Source organism: Culex pipiens, chromosome 3 (assembly GCF_016801865.2).
Source record: "Culex pipiens pallens isolate TS chromosome 3, TS_CPP_V2, whole genome shotgun sequence".
In the NCBI taxonomy this organism is placed as follows: Eukaryota; Metazoa; Arthropoda; class Insecta; order Diptera; family Culicidae; genus Culex; species Culex pipiens.
In genome coordinates, this window is record NC_068939.1 from 89699340 (window position 1) to 89720336 (window position 20997).

The 20997-nt window shown below is 37.8% G+C and overlaps 1 protein-coding gene across 1 annotated transcript in view; it reads right to left on the reverse strand.

Moving 5' to 3' along the window:
* Nucleotides 1-20997, reverse strand: part of LOC120422283 (uncharacterized) — a 211033-nt gene that overhangs the window by 177552 nt on the left and 12484 nt on the right. The window lies entirely within an intron of this gene.

The following is a 20997-nucleotide window of genomic DNA, read 5'->3' on the forward strand; positions in this document are numbered from 1 at the left end:
AGTAATAGAGTGTAACAAAAATGACTTTTTGGCGGGCATTCAGGGGTTTGTTCCGGTGGGCATACTGAGCCCAAATCCCAAATATGAGCTTGATTGGACGTAACAGGAGCTGGCGCCTCAATTTTAAATGGGATTTAACCCGTAAAAATACTTGAGGCACTTTGGCCAAAATCAAATGGCGTCTCGGACGTCGTGAGGTGCGACGCATAACTTTTTTGCCGGGGCCGATTTTTCGAATAAATACCAAACTTTGAAGGTCTGTACCGAGCTCCAGGGTGCTCCAAACTTCAATGTTATATATACCAAAAGATGCGCAAGGATCTGGCCTACACGCCAATAATGTTTTTTGGCAAATGCATTGGTGGCAAAAGTGCCTCAAAAATACACATTTCTGAAAAAAAAGTATTTAAAATTGAAGGGCGGAGCGCCAGCTTTTGTTACGTCCAATCAAGCTCATATTTGAGATTTGGGCTCAGTATGCCCACCGGGACAAGCCCCTGAATGCCCGCCAAAAAGTTATTTTTGTTACATCCTAGTAAATAAGCTTTTATATCATTTTGTTTGCATGTATTCATGCGCAAGGAGGAAGGCACCAAACACTAAGGTGGTTTAAAAAAATTGATTGACGAAATCCGAGGTTATCTGAATTTAGGTTTAGGTTATCTGAATATTAATCCTTATTTAAAATCCATCAGAACCAGATTATGGAACTTGAAACTGGACTGAATGGAACAAATCCGGACAAAAATCGTTCAGGAAGGCAAATAGATTACTTTAATTTCTTACTTGAAAACCCCTATCACTGTTTTTTGTGAATTTCTAATCTAATCTAATCTAATCTAATCTAACCCTAGCGCAGCCAGTCTTTCGAGGGCATCCTGGAAAATGCCTTAGGTTGATTAACGCCTAGCATCCTCTTGTCATTATTAACATTTGCAGTGCCCCAATGCAATAAATTGCTTTGAAACATCACAAAACGTTAAAGCGGCCAGGCCAACTGCGTAAAGTTAACCGCAAAGATGATTCGTTGAATTGGATTGAGTTTGAACACGAATATTCAAAACAGCAATACAGTTCTGAATCTACAGGGGAGGAAGAAACGTGGGGATCCCCCGCTCACGTTCCTGTTTATTTAGAGCAATTTATCGTTGGGAGCCACCATGCTAAGAAGTTTTGGTGCTCCGGAACCCTCGGGGATGGGACATTGTATTTCCACAAATGCCCTGGACACTATTTGCCGTGGTTATAGCGCCACAACTCGCTCACTCACTGTTTTTTGTGAATTTCAAAGCAGCAAACTTTAAGATGCTTGGTTAAAAATGTCAATCTTTAATGGAAATGAAACCATTTCAAGTGATATTTTACTGTTTACTAAGGAAAAACCAATTAATTTTTCTTAGAAGCTTAACTTTTTCACGAACAAACAAGCTTGCTCGAGATTTTCATCTGAACATTGATGAAAATATTGGAGCAAAGCAGAGTTAGAGAATGCTATTCCCACGAGGAGAGATTCCAAAGTGGACAGCATTTCCATCGAGATAACAACAAATGCATAATTTATGGTCCCAGTTGATTGAAAATCATCGTGGCAGAGGGAAAGTTTGCGGAAGATTCCGATGGAAAGCGGTGCTAAGATTGGCGGAAGAAGCCAATCTATTTGACTCTTCATCAGGAACTCTCCATCCGAAAGTGTCAATGTTTGTGGATTTTCCGCATTGTTTATCAGATGAGACGTCTAGTCTGATTGGAAAAGTTTTGAAAACTTAATGGCTAGTGATTGGTGGATGCAAGGTTATTTGAATTCTGTTTATTTATTTTTTCAAATATGTTTGTTCGAATAGATTTGAAAAAAACTCGCGATTCCTGTATCTAATCGGTTTGGTTTGTACGGAAAACCTAAACAAGCTAATTAACAGTTTTTTTTGTATTTTGTTTACTATCTTGTACTAAGCATGCTTAAATTCCTATCACGTTAGCATAAGTGTGAACAAATGCAAAAAATAAAAAATAAAAATATAATGATAATAGAGTTTTACTTTATGTTATTTGCATGGTTGTTTGGGGGTATTATATTGATGTTAACAATTCGAGCAACTGTACAAGACCAACCAACTTTGTACACTGCAAACAACGATCCTTCAGAGATTGGAAAGCTTAATTGGCGGTCTATGCTTTACGACGTTCTGCGCTAAGCCACTTCGCAAAGAATCTCCCCCACAGCAGATACAATTAACTTTCGAAATTGCATTTTGTCGAGGATGTACCCACGTCCTACACCCAGCTCCTCAACATTCCACGAATGGCGTTGGAAAGCATAAGGACCGTAAATCTTCCGCCAGGATTTAATTTTTATAGCTCATAAATTATCCATCTCCGTGTCTCCTGGCTTGACGGTGCTGTGCGGTGGTTGCTCTCTGCTCTTAACAAACGACAAAATTGACACACATACACTAAGCCACCTTCGGAACACACGTACACACTAGCGCGTTCATCTTGTCTACCATCGGTAGAGCGTATAAATTAAGCAATTTGAATGCCACACCGCAGCCAAATGGAGACGCATGGTCTGCGGTTGAGATTGTGCAGACGACTGTGAAACGGACTGATTCTTTGGGAAATTTACTAGACTTCAAAGTTGTTGTGCTTCGAATCAAATTTCAAATCCGACACAAACGTATTACAAATAAGAAAATTATCTAAAACTTTTCCGATAAAAAAATATGAACAATAACTATTTTACAGATTTAAGTTGATTGGATGTCAGTATTGAGTCAACTTATTTGAAAATAATTTTAAATTTTCCAGAGATCTGCGCAGCAAACTGTTGATGGCAAACCGTGTTGACCTGATTTCATTATTCCATTTCTCTGACCATGAGAATGGTTTCCTCAATCCCTGTGTGTATTTGTGTGGGCCTGCTCCAAAAATGAGGACAATTTGTCCACAACATGGTTGTCTTTTACTGTTTCTGTCCTACTACTACTGTTCGGGTGCTGGTTAACTGACCTATTTTGTTGAATTAAATTAAGGCATCTTATCTATTATTTATTCCCAATCAAGGAATACCAATCGAAAGCCTCTTCAAACGTCATTAAAGGTAATTACAACAATGTCGCATGATGTCAACAATAGAGACCGGGACGCACTCCGGGAGTATAAAAGCAATGTTGTGGATTGGTACAATATTTCACTTCCCCCTGTATTTACCGGTTCCAGCTTTCCCGGTGTTGCTTCTGTGGAGTTTCGTTCGTTTGCCTTCGTCTTTCAGGTGGTCTCAGACTTGGAAATCGGATTTTCCCGTTCGCTTTGGGGGTGAGTCTGTCTGTCTGTCTTTCACCCAAGTCAATATCCAATCATGTCAGCTGTTCGGGGAAGGTGCTAATTGTGGTATTTTCGCGATTAAAGAAACACTTTTCTATTTACTTATTAACCGGGAGGCAAGCTCCATCTTTATTCTTCAGCTTCATCTGCCAGACTACCAACTCCTGATCTACGCACGCTTTCCACTCATACATCCACAGATGTACACGCTTATCGCTGACTACCTAATTTAGTATAATGTTCAGGATGCCACATCCTCCCCTTGCCAAATTGAATGTTATAATAAGTATACTAACAAAACAATAAAGTTAATGTTAGACTAAAATCCGTTCTGCCGCTTCTCGTCTCATGTTTTGTAACGCCTGGTGAAGTGTCCGTCCCGTAGAGCGAAGGTTATCGGCTTTGGCTGCCGATATCAACGATGCCAGTGATGTCCTGTCTTCTTCCGAGTCAACTAAAGCAAAGAGAGAAAAAAAAGAAGGAAAAAAATCAGCAGTACACCAAACTCTGAAACGTCAAATGTGGAACTAAGTATATCATGCATAGGAAATCATAATTCTCTATGTAGCATTGTTAACCCTTTCATTATAACATCAATATGAATGAAAACTGTCTAAGGCTTGAATGACATTATTTAATAGCATTGTTACATATTATAAATTTCAGAACAATACATCCTCCGAGAATTAAAGAACATATGTTTAGTTAAGAACTCGATCCTATTTCCTTCAACTATATAACAAGTTATATTATAAACCTTTTACATAACCTTGATTGCTCTACGCCTATTAGGCTTTTTATCATTTGGTTTCAGATGAAATCGTTTTTTTTTAAACCAAGATCGCTGGATTTTTTTTTCTCATTAGATTATATATTTATGTAATTGATTAGGGAGCATTGTGTGATAAGAACTATTTTTCTGAGAGAGTGATTCACTGCTTTACCTTCAACCTTCGTGGTAGCTATACTATAGTTATAATTAATTTAACAGTTCTTACCGCGGTTGGCTTTTTGTATTTATTCCGTATTATGTATAGATTCCTCAATTTAGAGATAAACATATATACATGGTATGTTGCCTGACGTACGTGCGTAATGTTAATTATATTCAATTTGATTGATCACAATTTTAACTTTTTTTTTGGCCCGCTATCTCGATGTTCGTATCTTGTAATTCTCATTTTATATTTTTATATGTGTGTTTAAGTATAGTAGTACATTATATTTGTGGTTTATTTATTTATTCGTCAAACATCGTTGAATACATAGATCTCTACTTAAAATCTAAATATAATGAAACATTGTTTGGATAATATATTTAGCTTTAGAACCTTTTTCCATAGCGGATCTCATCACTGTGTAATCCAATGTGTGGCTTTATTTGTTATGAGTTTTTTTTATTATTCTTTTTGGTGAGTTCTGTGCAGGCAATGGTGCCCCATCTTTCCTTAATTTATGTATTTCTGTAAACTCTGTGAAATGTTAACTGTTCAGAGAATTCTATTTGCTGTAAACGTTTTGCAGTAAGGCTGGCCACTTAAATTTTTGCGATATATTTCCGTGAGTTTTAGAATGCTCTATAATCATTAATATTGACTCATTACATTGGAGCGTGATCCTGATACTTTCCCACAACTTTCTTTGGACAGATTACGTCAGTTTCAATTTAAGTGGTCAAAGATTACAGTTCTTCTATTGATTTTTTTTTAATAATACTTTCATGTTATAATCCATTTTTTTTTTTACAGACTTCTGTCTTCACAGTATAATTCTCGGGTGACTCTTTTTACTACAATTGGCCTTGGGCTAAACCCGACTCAACTTTGTAGTACGATTGGCCTTGGGCTAAACCCGACTCAATCTTTTCAGGAACTCTTTTTACTACAGTTGGCCTTGGGCTAAACCCGACTCAACTTTGTAGTACGATTGGCCTTGGGCTAAACCCGACTCAATCTTTTCAGGAACTCTTTTTACTACAGTTGGCCTTGGGCTAAACCCGACTCAACTTTGTAGTACGATTGGCCTTGGGCTAAACCCGACTCAATCTTTTCAGGAACTCTTTTTACTACAGTTGGCCTTGGGCTAAACCCGACTCAACTTTGTAGTACGATTGGCCTTGGGCTAAACCCGACTCAATCTTTTCAGGAACTCTTTTTACTACAGTTGGCCTTGGGCTAAACCCGACTCAACTTTGTAGTACGATTGGCCTTGGGCTAAACCCGACTCAATCTTTTCAGGAACTCTTTTTACTACAGTTGGCCTTGGGCTAAACCCGACTCAACTTTGTAGTACGATTGGCCTTGGGCTAAACCCGACTCAATCTTTTCAGGAACTCTTTTTACTACAGTTGGCCTTGGGCTAAACCCGACTCAACTTTGTAGTACGATTGGCCTTGGGCTAAACCCGACTCAATCTTTTCAGGAACTCTTTTTACTACAGTTGGCCTTGGGCTAAACCCGACTCAACTTTGTAGTACGATTGGCCTTGGGCTAAACCCGACTCAATCCTATCAGGAACTCTTTTTGTTGCAGTTGGCCTTGGGCTAAACCCGACTCAACTGTTCAGGAACTCTTTTTGTTGCAGCTGGCCTTGGGCTAAACCCGACTCAACTGTTCAGGAACTCTTTTTGCTACAATTTCGAACATCTTAATGATCTGATTCACTCTACCGGTATTTTTTTTTGCATTTCCAATCAATTCCTGAGATTTTTAAACAAACACAAACATTAACAAATCTTGCTTCATTGATTTTCTTATAATTCGTTCTCATTTTGCAACAATAATGTTATTTCGCTAAGCTGCAATAGCAATACTGTAAGATGCTTTAAAATACATTTGCTCTTAATTTTTTTTTATCTTCATATATATATATAAATACATTTCTTCTATCAGTTACTCCTGTGTCAACTATTTATTTCTTTCTAATACACAAATGTAGACTAGATTCCGAACTTGCGAAAACGATTCATAAAAAAAACATGCATTTTTTTTTGTTAGATGCTGCGCACATCATATAAATATCAATGCAAAGCATATCTTGTTTGTATAATTTATTAAAATAATATAACAATCCATTTTCTTTGGCAAACTTGTTAAATTAAAACAAATTTAAATTAGACAAATAAAATTCAAAAATCTTGCTGTCCATTAGGCAACCACCCCGTAGTGAGCAAAAATACCTAAATAATTTTTAATTGGCCATCAAGCGAAAACGCTGTGTTCAAATGCAGCATATTCTAGTCATGAGCCACTGATATTTACTAAGAATTCAAATTTAAGAATTTACGTTCCTCAACTTACTAAAAACAATTCCATTAACTTAAAACTAACAACTTGTTTACATAATAAGTTTTGTTCTCCCCTTTCCTCTCTCTGAGTTTATGATGGAATATACTGAATATTTGGTTTAATGCTTTGTAAGATTTTAGCTCAAATATAACAACTTTCCCTTTGTGCTCTTTTTACTAAAACACAACTTGAACTTTTTATTTATTTACCACCTCAGATAGGTAATTTGTGAATCATTTCTTATTTAAATATGAAAATACCCATAAACACCCAAACCTAAACTTTTGAAATTTTTATTTTTGATGCCAGCGGACGGGCATATTATCCCAATCTCTGCCCTAAGTTCTGATCACCGGCAACACTCAGAACATTGCTCAGCGACTCACAGTTTATTTATACAGTTTCCCGTATTTAAATCGCCTCAGAAACTTTACATCGCACCCGCAATGTTTTTGAGATTACCTGGCTCATCCATTGATAAAATCTAAAGGCACAAGTGCCACGTGGACCGAGGAACAACCCCGTCGCCATCGCTATAGCGTCCGCTGAACTCCCCTAATTGGGGTATATTCCCCGGATTAGACAGACACTTCAATAAAACCCTGCGACCGCTAAATGAGCCCCCTGGCACAACAAAGCTCATTACGCACTCGGAACTCCGCCCCCAACCTCCGCATAAACCAACCACACCCAACCATAAAAACCAATCTCCCCTTCCCAACCATGCTTGCTCACCTGAATTTTAACCCTGATAAAGATGCCTCACTCTTGCAGAAACCAAAAGGGATAATTAATAGACGGAGGGAGATCACGGTGGCTCTCACGGTTATATGACACACCCCCCCGCGCCTCCCCAAATCCATGAGGCCTCTTTCTCATTGACACTACCAAGCAAGGTCGGGAGAACATCCTCAAAACATACTCGACTTCCCGGATAACCATAATTTTTATTTTCCCAAACAACCAAAACAAAACTAGACCAAACATCCACCCCGCCCTCTGCCCGCGTTTCGCGTCCGGCCACCCCCGGCGCCCCCCCCGGCTTTCCCCGCGCGGCCAAAATTTAACCTCACTTTATTTTCGTGTACATACACGCAATACATGCGTACGTAGATTTCTCTATTGAGTAATTCTATCGAAACCCACAAATCTTTTTGGAAAACTAATATCTCAAATAACTACGAATCTCTCTTCCATATTCTTTGAATTTATAAATAGTTTTATAATTTTTGCTGAAATATTTCATTATGCCTTGTATTATACTAATCTTCCCTGTAAAACACTGTAAGAAAACCTTGAAGCGAATCGTTCAACTATGTACTGAATACAATACAGCACAAAAATAGTAAATTCTATTCAGTAACATAAAATTTCTGAATTAAAAGATACCAAAACGAATATCTACCAATAACTAAACTCTTAAGCTTATCGCGCTTTGCTATTTTAATTCCCACAAATGATCAAAACAAAATATGTATCATGCGGCCCACTTGTGTGCTAACCGAACCCGCTTTTGACCCGCTTAGAGTCCATTTTACCAGACTGGGTTGTCGTCCACTCCCTGCTCGAGCCATACACTCACACTATCTTACGTCCCGAGCAGCTAGCTCAGCTGGCTGTGACACGCGATTCAAGCGACCGTACCGAATATTTCTCTCTCGCTCCATCTCCCACACTTATCGCTCACAAAAAGAAAAGAAAAAAAAACGGAACAAGCTCACCAAACTCCAGCAAATCCTTGGCCATCATGTCCGCCGTTTCATCACTGCTAATTGCTCCGCAATCTGCTGAAAACGCCGCATTGTTGCGGGAAACACCGGAACAAGTCATCACTTTTTCACCCTTTTTGACTCACAAAACTTTCACAATCCTTCCAATAATCAGGACACCACTTAGCGCCACAATTCATCCTCCTGGCAGGATCGCCAATGTGGTATTTTCGCGATTAAAGAAACACTTTTCTATTTACTTATTAACCGGGAGGCAAGCTCCATCTTTATTCTTCAGCTTCATCTGCCAGACTACCAACTCCTGATCTACGCACGCTTTCCACTCATACATCCACAGATGTACACGCTTATCGCTGACTACCTAATTTAGTATAATGTTCAGGATGCCACACTAATCAGTATCAATTTTTCAAGCAAAGCTTTTCCATGGAAATTCTCCATCAGAAAACAAAACGATACGAATGAATACAACTTTTATGCGAGTGTTCCGAGAACATCGTCATGTATGCCTCCTGAGGGGCCGTTTTGGCACCTCCTCCACAAAAGGTGTGAACATCAAAATTTCATGTGTTTGCCGAATGGGGTTGCAACTTTGGTATGTTTGTTTTTTTTATAGAAAGCCAAATTGGGAAATGAAAATGTGGTTTCGTGCTGCAGCTGATTGGCAGGCTGGTGTGGTTATCTTGTGGGTGGTAATAAAAGTTTAAATATGCGGTGTAATTTTTATAATGATTGAGAATTTTTCAGATACTGTATTTTTGCGAGTATAAGTTCACTGCAACTGTCAACTTCAAATTAAAGAAAATTTAAATTTTATCATGCTAAAAAATAAAATAATCAATGCTAAGTTTTCTTCTATATTTTTATCGGTTCTTTCTTGGTCATACTCATGCCACTAAAAATAAAAATCACACACGACGTGTATCAACACCACCCAACAGCATTGACTGCATATTGCTTACACATTTTCCATCATCAGTAGCGCGCAGCAGCAGGCAAGTATAGTAACGAAATCGCAATCCTTTGTTTGCCTGACACCTGCCAGTAAGACACCGAATACCTCCATCAAACGCCTCGCACCCACGCCCCACGTTGTTTGTGCCAGTCCTCAATATACAAACAATTTTTCCTCGGTCTACACCTCCTCGGGGCAAAGATGACTCATATGAGGCATTATACGATGACTTGATCCACGGACAGCGAGCTGCGTTTTCACGCTACAACGGAATTTCAACCAAAACAGCTGGTCTTATTGAGGCTAACCATCCTCATTTGTCCTTCTTGATGTCCCCTTTTAGTTCATTTAGAAAAAATACTTTGGAAAAGTGCTACAAGAACATAATTTGTTAAAAGAACTTTTTTTAATACCTTTTATCTATCTTTAAATTAAATCGTATGAATCCTGCAGATACTGACCACTCTTTTATCACTTGCCTAAATTTTGTGGAGAATTAGCCCTAAATAATTTCAAAGTCTTATTGAATTAAAACATTTACTCGAAAAAGCATCTATTTTTGTCATTCCAAAGTACATCATATTTTTGCTGTGTAGTGCACAGCACATATGGAGCACGAAGATTACGCGTTAATGCGTTCCATGGTGAAAGTAAAACGTAATTTTATTGCACATAATAAAACCTAGTTCACGGCAGGAGACCAAAACCCCGCAAACGCTCGGCTCCTCACCCAGCCAGCCAGCAACCATGTTATTGGGGGATATGAGGCGAAGCGAAAATAGACATGAAAATGGGTATAAAATTTCCATCGATTCACAGACATGGCTTCGGGTTTGTGGTAAGGGGGCTCGACAACAATAATACCGCATTCTCGGTTGGTGGTGGGTTTTCCTTTCCTCATTCGAGAGTGCTCGATCGGTTGGCCACATGCTGATGATGCTGATGTTGAATGGTTGGGGTTTTCCTTCTTTTGGATGGTTTCGATCTCCGTGGGTGGATATGACACGGTTTCTATCAACATTTGAGACGGTATTAAGCTTGGCTTGATATTTTAATTTCATTAAAATCACAAAAGATAACAAGTTCTATAAATATTTTGTAAATGCATCACTGAAATTTTAATTTTATCTTGAACACGTTTTGTTTAAATTTGAGAAAATTCGAAAAATTTTCGCCCGTCCAATTTTCCCGGGTTCTGAATTTTAATCCCGGGAAATTTTTGAAGCAGTCATAAAATCTATGTTTTCATAATATTTGATTTGTTTTCAAGCTCAATAATAATAACTTGTGAGAATCTACACTTCAATCTAAACAAGGACGACAGTTTTTAAATATCTTAAAAGAAATTAAAATTGTTTTTTTATTTAAATAAGTACAAGTTTAAATTGTCAACTTGAAAATGTGGTAGAGTTTGACCTCGCTCTTCGAAGCTACTGAAAGTAGGTACACATTCTAGAGTACATTTGCTGAAAATATCTCGGAGGTCTTTTTTGTTTAACTCATTTAATCTCAATTTTAAAATAAGCATTTTTAAATCGTTTTTTGCCCATAACTTTTGATAAAATTGACCAAAATTAGTTTTTCTTGAACATTTTGACATTGTTCATTTTGACAAGCTCTACAATTGTCTAGAAGGGCTCAAAAATGTAAAAAATGATCTAGTGGTTGTAAAAGAAGAAACAAGTTTTAGCTGAATTATTTCAGGAATCAACCAAATTAATACACATTATTTCTGTGTTCTTTTCTGTGTGATTTTGTATGTTAACCAGAAAGACCTTCCCATAGCATCGTTGCTCGGAAGGCTCGCCGACGGGTCTGTTATGAATGTCCTCCCCATAGCAACTGAGCTTGGGAGGCATCGAAAAGCCAATACCTTATCCCACTAACCAAAAAAAAATAAAAATCACGCGATGCTTGAAGGAGATGCTGTGGATTCAACGGTCTCAAGCGGTATCAACAAGTATATAGCGAAAAACTATGTGCTTGATGAGTCTGCAACTTCAACTATCGGACTAACATTCCTCCCTTTCGTTGAACTGCAGGCTTCTTGGGAAGGCGCCGGTATTGACTAATAAAGTAGGGATCTTCAGAGGTTAAACAGTGAATGGATGGTTGGCTCCCACTGATCATTTTTGATTCATTGTTTAACTTCAGCTGATCTGCCCCCCCCCTAACCACAAGCTACAGGAAAAGTGGAATAGGGATAACCCCCCAGGCTCCCGAGACCCTGGATGAGGTCGCACAAGGCTAAACACCCATCCCCTCGGATAATCCTAGGAAACATACCAGCGAGACCAGCAACGAGAACACGAACGCAGCACAAGTTAAAATAGTATAGCTAGTTTAAATTTTTTATCGTTTTCAATAAACAACATTTTATAAAAAAAAAAAATCTGTCAATAACGGAGTAGCAGCTCATTGACAGTCAACCATGCTCATGTTCATGCTCTTGCTCATGCAACTAATGTTGACATGTTAAGGTTAATGTTAACATTCCATAGGTCGCCTTCCTAAGGTGTCGTTGATAAGGTCCACCCTCCCTTTACTAAGCGATCGGATCACCATTCGTGTTGGTCCGAGCCAAGATTTGAACCCCGATCTACCGCTTACTAGGCAAAAGCGTTACCAATAAGCTACGTGGTACTCGGTCCGCTAGTATTGTGATAGTTTTATTTTTTTTTTTCATTCAAAAAAGGCAGAACAAACCAAGCCGCGCGTGAAGTGCGCGAACTGTGACGGCAACCATACCGGCAATTACCGTGGATGCGTCGCGCGCAAGGCCTACCTCGAGGAGCAGGAAAAGAGGAAGAAGAAAGCGTCCCACCCTCCTCAGCGAAGTACGAACGCAGCCGTTCCTGCAGCTGGACAGCGTACGGTTCCTGCGGAAAACTCAGCGTTCCCTCCTGGTTGGGGGCGTTCGTTCGCCAGCGTGGTCGCTGCCGGTAGCGGCAGTACGGCCCAGCAAGAAGTCACCGGGGAAGATCTCTTCACCCTGCCGGAGTTCTTTGCTCTCGCGGGGGAGATGATGACGCGGTTTCGGAGCTGCCGCAACAAGGCAGAACAATTCCTGGCCCTTGGGGAACTGATGATCAAACACATCTACAAAGGATAAATGACCTGTGATCTAGATATAAGCTTTCTCTTTCTCTATCCCCTTTCCTTTGCAATTTCTGTAAGTTTTTTTATAGTTTTTTCTTACTCTTGCTAGTGCCTTAGTTAAAGAAATAATTGTTCCTAAATGGATTATGATGCAACACACAGCTGTAAGGAACTCCAAAACTCTGTTATGCACTTCAAAATAACTCATTGTATCTTGATTATTCACCAATAAAACCGAATTGAATTGAATTGAATTTTCATTCAAAATCAGTTTGAAAGCATTTTTTGTGAAAAAAAAATCTTTATACATAAAATTGAGTAAAGTATGAAGTAATGCGTAATTTTATACGTTTTTCGTGTCCATCGATTTCTTATGTCCAAACAAGCACATTTACATCATTGGTTTCAAGGTACAAATCACCATGCAAATTCAGGGTCTGCCCATTTAAAAGTGCTATGAAAATATATGAAAATCCGATTCTTTAGAAAAGGTTTTTTGATTAACAGATCCTTGTCAAAATTGTAGGCAATATTTAAAAAATAATAATAAAAAGATTGTGCATGGAAAAATATATTTCCGGTAAATTTTATTTCAATTTTTATAAAACACTCAATTTATTATTAAATTCATTCATTGCAATTGATCGGACCAAAAATGTAAAAAAAATAGGTCTGAAATTTGGAAGATCCAAAATCAAGAACCAGTCTTTTTAAATTGCTTTAAGTAATTAATATAACAATATAATATTATATTGCCCCCTTGACTTTTTGGGCCGAATTTTAAATGAGGAGCGACATAAACTTTACAACAAATTTAGATGCACCTTTTTATGCATCACCCCAATTGGATAATTCTACGCCAACTCACATTTGTAGCTAGGAACCGTGAAGAGATATAAATTTGGCGTCAAAGGGACTCTTGTGTAAAATTGGCAAATCACAAAATTTTATATTACAGAAAAAAAATGAATCCCCTAAATAGAAGATTTTCAATCGCTCCTGAAAGTTTCATGAAGTCATTACATGATTAAACTGACTTAGAGACGATATTAAGCTCAACATTTTGCCGTGTGCAAAGCGGAGTGTCAAACTTTCTAATCTAATCTAATCAGACCCTAGCGCAGCCAATCTTTCGAAGGGATCCTGGAGAGTGCCTTAGGTTAGATGACGCCTAGCACTCTTCTTGTCATTTATTAACATTTGTAGTGCGCCATTGCATCGGAATGCATTGAAACATCACAAGCGTTAAAGCGGCCAGGCCTACTGCGTAAAGCCGTATCGCAGAGAGGACTCGTAATTGGGTTGAGTTTGAGCACGGAGTGTTCGAACAACAACACAATTCTGAATCGACAGGGGAGGAAGAAGCGTGGGGACACACCACCATACGCTCCGAGATTTTGGTTGTATTCGTTGGGAGCACCATGCTAAGAAGGTTTGGTACTCCGGGACCCTCTGGGATGGGACATTGTATTTCCACGAATGCCCTGGACACTATTTGCCGTGGTTATAGCGCCACAACTCGCTCTCTGTAACAGTATTCCTAATTCCAGTCCAAGTTCACCAAGTCGTCATGGCCTAGTGGTTAGCATTTTTGCTTACCAATCCAAAGGACGGGGGATCGAACCCCGTCTTGAGCGACTTTGATTTTTCGTTCATATTCATCATTTCAAATTTCTATGTACTTAACTTTCTCGTTGGGAGCAGATGGGAATCGAACCCAGAACCATTCGCTTACAAAGCGAACACCGTAACCAGTCAGCCACGGCCGCTCCTAAAAAAGCGGAGTGTCAAACTTTCTGAGCGTTTTTCTCGAAACACAGAGTTGATTTACGGGTACCACGATATCTCGAGATGGGATGGACCAAATAGGTTCAAATTTAGGGTGAAGACTCTCAAGACATATCCCGTGTGCATGACAAAGCCCGATTTTGAAATTTAGCTTTTTAAAAAAAAATTAAAAATCAAAAACTGAAGATTACATGAAAAACACAAAAATATTATTATCTTTTTTTTTTAAATAAGTTTTTTGAAAATCGGCCATGCACACAGGACCGATTTAACGAGTCTTCAACAAAATTTTGAGCCGGTTTGGTTAAGACAGTGTTAAAATATCGTGGCACCCATTTTTTGATACTGCTAACTTTAAATAGCTACATTTCGGCAATGATACAACCAAATTTCTTCGAATTGGTTTCGATAACAGATTAAAATGCATACTTTTATGCCCTAATTTTAAATAAAATTAAGTGTGTGCTCACACCAACCTCTGACTTTTTTGTCGATTTACATGTATGTAACCCCTTAACGGCACAAAATCGTAAGACATAGAGCTTTGTGACGTTTCGCGTACACACACTAGCGCACCATTTGATTTTGCTGGCCGGACACAATCTTTTTCGTGTACGTACACGCAATACATGCGCACGTAGATAACTCTATTTATGACCAGTTTTTGAATGTTTGACTCAGTGGTGTGCATTTGAAAGTATTTTTTTCGGAATGTTCAGCTAATTTTACCTTAGAATGACCATTTGGACGATTGTTGTGACTCGTGCACTCTTGCACTTCGAAAAACATGGAAGATCTGGAAACCCTGTCTCAAGTTAAGACCATTTAAGTGATATTTATGTGCTTTTTTGAAGCCGGAACTCACTTAATTTTATGTAAACATTGTCCAGATCCATCATCCGACCTATTGCAATCCATATACCTAAAAGTCAAAGATCTGGGAACACTGTCTAAAGTAGATATAAACTGTATTTCTAAATCATTTGTGCGATACATTTTTGTTAAACTGTGAGGAAGGCAGCAACCACAACGGTGGAGTAAGCTAGTTTTTTTTATAAAAAAACATGTTATAAAAAATAAATGTTTTTTTAAAAAGATAGACAGTTTCATCCCAAGGGACGGTTTCAAAAATCAAGTTTGTATCGATGATCTCTTGTTAATCAGTTAAATTTATTCCCCACCACTCACGACATCCAATTATTGTGACACGTAGGTCAAGTGCGTAATAAATTTTTTCGCTAAACCGTTGTCACCACATTTTGTAATTAATGACAAAGTTCGAGCAAACGCGGCTCCAAACAAACTTCAATCTTTCCTGCAACACAACCTACGGGAAGAGCATTCCATACGATTGCGACAGATTCCGCCGCTCTGAACCGCGGAAAATAAAATCTTAAATTTAGCTCATTCACAACGGTTATGCCATCTCTCTGCCAAAAAACCGAAAGTGGAGCGTGTCACGTTTGGTTCCACCGCACGGGTGTGAAGACGCGTTCGAGATCACTTTCGCTTTTCCTCATTCACTAATGGTGCTGCTCGTTTGAAGGTTGGTTCGGGACGAGTTCCGTCCAACGGAAACTCAATTGTACGTGCAAAAGTTCTCAGTTTTGGATCTAACCTCCAAACGAATGCACCATAGGTTGTCTCGCCGCGACATGACGACAGCTGTCGTCAGATGGCGCACGCCTTTGCGGGGGCGGGTGGGACGGTACACTTTTAACAGAGTCAACAAACATTTTAGGTGAAAAGTGACGACTGTGGGGAAGACCACCACCGCAACCGAAAGAGCTGCAATCAGCGCCGTACCTAGGGGTTGGCGCAGTTGGCGACCGCCAAGGGCGCCAGCCCTTGGGGGGCGCCGAAATCGATGATAGTACAAAATTTTCATGTCAGTTATAACATTCTTATTAGGTATTTGCATCAGAATGGGTGCCAAATTATAAAGTAGAACTATAAATAACTAGATAATTTGGTTTAAAATATAAAAAAATATGATTTGGGTGCGTTAAAATCAATTATATGAATATTTCTACCGAAGTGTTTTTGAAAATTTATTTTTTTATCAAAGAAGCCCGGTCAAGTGGCAGAAAGTTCAAGGAGTTCTAAAAGAGCTTCTCAAAATGAATACAGCATTAAAGTTTGGAACATTGTATAAAGAAGTTTAAGTAATACCTTCCAGACTACAAAAATTTACAACTATATGTTATTTTAATTTGGATGTAAATCACAATCAGCCAAAAATGATGGTCATATTTCGAGCTTCTTTGAAATTGGAATTATTTTTACATTTTAGGCCGTTGCAAATATTTTTCAAAGTTTATGTCGCCCCCTCCCCCCCCCCCCCCCTCCGCTTTACGAACAGCAGAACAAAGGAAAGGGAGCGTTTTTTTGGGCTCTTATTCACCCTCTCTGGCTTGCTTTCGCTGCCGCTGCTGCCCATTTGAAATTTTTCTTGACCGATTCCTTCCGAAGTGCATACACCGCTTTTAAATGCAAATTCGTGCATTGAAATTTGCCTACGCTTTTTTCAAAATACAGTCGACTCTCGGGCTGTCGATCTTCTCGATATCAATAATTCTCCATCCATCGATAAATTCTAGAGCGTCCAATTTCCCGTCCCGGGAAAAAATTTCCCGGGAATTCCCGGGATTTCCCGAAAAAAAATATTTCCCGTTTCCCGGGAAATTTGTAAATTTCCCGGGAATTCTCGAAATTCAAGCGGGAGTATATATTTCTTAATTTTTTTGAACTTTTTTTTAAATGCTCTGAAAAAATAATAAATGAACAAACTCAACATGATTTTGTTAAATTAAATGTATTGTTTGGTTTATATATAATTAATCAGATTATCAGAAATTATGACATCAGAATTATTTCTGATAATATTAATTTTTAAGGCAACTGGGAATAGATCTTGCTTAATGAGTATTAAATTATTACAATTCGGTAAGCTTTCAACAGATTGATGTAATTTAATCAAAACAATATTAACTCCTTACCTCCAAATTAAAATTAAGATTTTTTTACGTGCAAGAATATATTCAAAGCTTGCTCAAATATTTGAAAACATTGGGTTGTTTGGATAAAAACCAACACTAAAAAGCTTTACCATTTGTTCAAGAGCTGAAACCAGTATTTGTCATGAAAAACATAATTTCTGCATTTTTTTTTTCTCATTTCAATAAACTGGTCACAGAGGCATGTTTAAAATTTCTCATAAAAAAAATACCAAAATACATTTTCTTGTAGTTGAATGATTTTTTACATGCAGTCAAGCTGTTCATTGATCTTCACACTTATTTAAACCATTAATTTTGATGTCCTATACAATTTTGTTGCTTAATATTAATTAAAATCAAGACCATAATAATTTTCAATAATTTTAGAATTTCCCGGGAATTCCCGGGATTTCCCGGGAAATTGGCTGAAAATTTCCCGTTTCCCGGGAAATTTGTAAAACCGGGAAATTGGACGCTCTAATAAATTCTTCAGTCCCTTCAATCTGCATACTTCAATTATCTTCATTCCTCGATATTTTCCCTTGCTTGAAGAATCTCTTCCTCGACGGTCCCTTGGATTCTGTTTGCTTTAAAAATCTCTTCCGGTTGTCAATAATTTCACTTTCTCATGGCTTGCATAGACATTTTTCTTGGCGAAATTAAGCTTTGAAGGGTGTTTGACATTAGTTTGTTTTTGTTTGATGGACGTTGCCATGATTCTCTCCCATAGCTGGGTATCAAGAAAAAAATATTTTCAATCGAGTCTTCATTTTGCATCGTTCTGTAAACTGATGATTCTCTTCCTCGACGGTCCCTTGGATATTGACAACAAGAGAGTCGACTGTACTAGTGTTTTGAAATAGGAAAAGTGCTTTAAATTTTCACTAATAAGACCAACATTATTTTTTCAAGAAAAAAAATATTTTTCAGAGCACACAAAATGATTTTAACATCACTTTTTCAGTTTTAAGCTTAACCGGTGTTGTTTACTTTTTTAATCGTCTAAAAAGCTTTGGTAGTGAGAAACGATTCAAACTTTTTTTTCAGTTAAAAACAAAAAAAAAAATATATTTTTTCAATGTTTGAAAACATTGATATAGCTTTGCTTAAAAAAATATTTTTCTGAAACATAAAATTTAATATCACGAATTAAAAATATACCGATCAAAAAAATCAATGCGAAATATAATTATAAATATTAAATTATGATAAATATTCTTAAGCCTCGTATGGGCGAATCACTTAAAATGAATAAAAATTTCTTATCTTGATATTTTTGCCCAAATATTAAAATAAGTTTCATCATGAATTGCGCTGGATTTTGAATGATCTTTAATTGATTTTGACGAAATATGGTTCTGCCGCTGCTTGTTGAAAAATTATACTTCGATGCCGGTTTGCTCTTTTGTACTAAGCTTGCTGGGATTCCTATCTAGATAAAACAAAAGAGGACACGGGCATCGACCAATTGTTTTTTTTATTTTGAAGAAAGATTTTTTTCTTTTTTCTAATTGCACCAAAATGAAATCCAAAGCCAAATCAACTAATTATTTTACGAATCCGGTAAAGTTCTTTGCTTATACAATAAATTTAATACTAGATCAGATTTATACAGGCTTAGAAAAAAATATCAAATTTGCCTACAAATTAATGCAACATTTATAGTTCAATTCTGTGCATTTATCTGAAAAATAAATTAATAAAAAACAAAACCTAGCTTTCACTATCGTGTTATGAAATCTGAGAAAGATTCAGCCAACGCAATTCCCACAATGAATTTTCAAATCAACCTGTCTAACATTATTTAAAAATTAAACATAAAAAATAATAAATAACTGTGTTTCTGAATTTAACCATATTAAGGTCTCCAATTGCAATTATAAAATCAAAACTCATTGAAGCAATCATTGAAAATTAACCTCAATTTCAAATTTCTTGTAAATTTGAGAGGGGCGCCAAATTGATGCTTCGCCAAGGGCGCCGTGGACCCAAGGTACGGCTCTGGCTGCAATAATCGTGAATTATTTAGTTTTATTGCCTGTCCCGGGTATGAATGAGAGCGACAGAGACAGAAGGTGTGGGGGCGGCCTCTTTCACTTGATGAGGAGTGTAATTTAATAATTATCCCGTTTTATTTATGCATTCCTGGGGCTATTAGATGATTATGTTGATACTTTGGAGCTACAACGCACCACGTTTCGGTTGTTTGTTTGGACAACTGGTGGTGAAGCGAACAAACCCCTCAATGAATTGGTTTCGGTTGATTTTGCTGCTGCTGCGGTTCTGAAAGGAATTGCTGGTGAACCGTCCAAATGGTACTTGTTTGTTTGTGTTTGCTCGTAAGTAATGAGTTACTGGCAGTAGAAAGGTGGTTCGTCTCGGGAAATTTCCCAGCGTATTGAGTACGGTAATGCATTGGAGGATAGTTTATTGGGTTGGAAAATAACGTCGAGGTATTGCTCCAATTAAGTTATGGGAGTAATTTGTCTCAAGTTTGTTTAATTAAATTTTGGGACGAAATAATTGAGACCAATCATTTTAACACATTTACTTAAGGTGGTAGATAGATGGTGTCTTTCGGTTTTGGCAGTCAATGACTTTCAATGATGGTTCTGAATTCAGGATCCAGAAATTGTAAATGGAAATGAAAAAAATAATCACTTTATGTAAAATGTTTCTACAAACAACACAAAGAAACCCATTTTTTGATTGAAACATTCTGAATCAAGATTTAAATGTTTTTCTAGAACAAACATGGCCCCCAAATGGCCGATCGGGAATGATGCCTTTCAGAGCTTTTAAGTTTAATGGAACGGAATTTTATGTTTCAATTACAACAATCTAATTCAAGGGTGCTCAAAGTTTTTGGAGGCCGGGCCAAATGTGAAGCTCAAATGAGCATGCGGGCAAAATTTTCAAATAGGTTATTAAAAATAATTTGATATTTTTTGAACATTTTCGCTGGCAATATTCTCGATTCTTATTTCCAATGCATCTTATAAGAAATTCGAAACGTTTTGATTTTTTGAAACGTAATGAATCGTTCACTACTTGCTCATCAATTCTACCTAAATTTGAAGAAAGAAAGAAAAAAATTCAATGGTTCTGCTTGATGTTCAATGACGCGTGTAATATTCCCATTAATAAAATCAAAACTAGACACATCCAAAGCAAAAAGCCAATTATCAAATCGTGACTCAAGCCCGTTCATGACCAATCTGGCAAATCGAAACATCGTAAGTTCACCACAACGGTACCCTCTAAGAAATCGTGAGGTTTTTGGTCCTTCAAAACAAAAAGTATCGCATGTCTCCGTCGAATAGCTTTCGTTGTTGCTGCTTGAAAGAAACTGAAGAGACATGCCATACACCGAGCTTTCGTCTACTAATTCTGATTTAGACATAAACACAATCTCGCAAAGCCCACTCGATAAAGCGAAATCCGAGAGCTCATTTCTCATTTACACCAGGACGCCAGCCTTTTGCCAGCCAGTTAGAAGCTGTCGTGCCTCCATCAGAAAGAACACGCAACTTGTGGGGAGTGAGGGAAAAGGTTGTGGAGCTTTCCGGTGAATTCCAGACGCTGCCGGTGCCGCCCTGTTCCGCAAAGCCAGCCTAACCTCCAGAGACGCTCTCTCCGCAGAATGTCTCCACAAGATTAGAGTTGGTTTTTTGCTTCTACCTGAATTGTTGCATGAGTTTTATTTATTTTTTTGGGTTAGAAAAAGGCAAAGCAGGAAACAACTTTTATAGCCAAGTTTGCGATAGGTCCTTAGATGCTGTGGGAGGTTTATGGAGGTAAAGTCAGTTGGTTTTTAT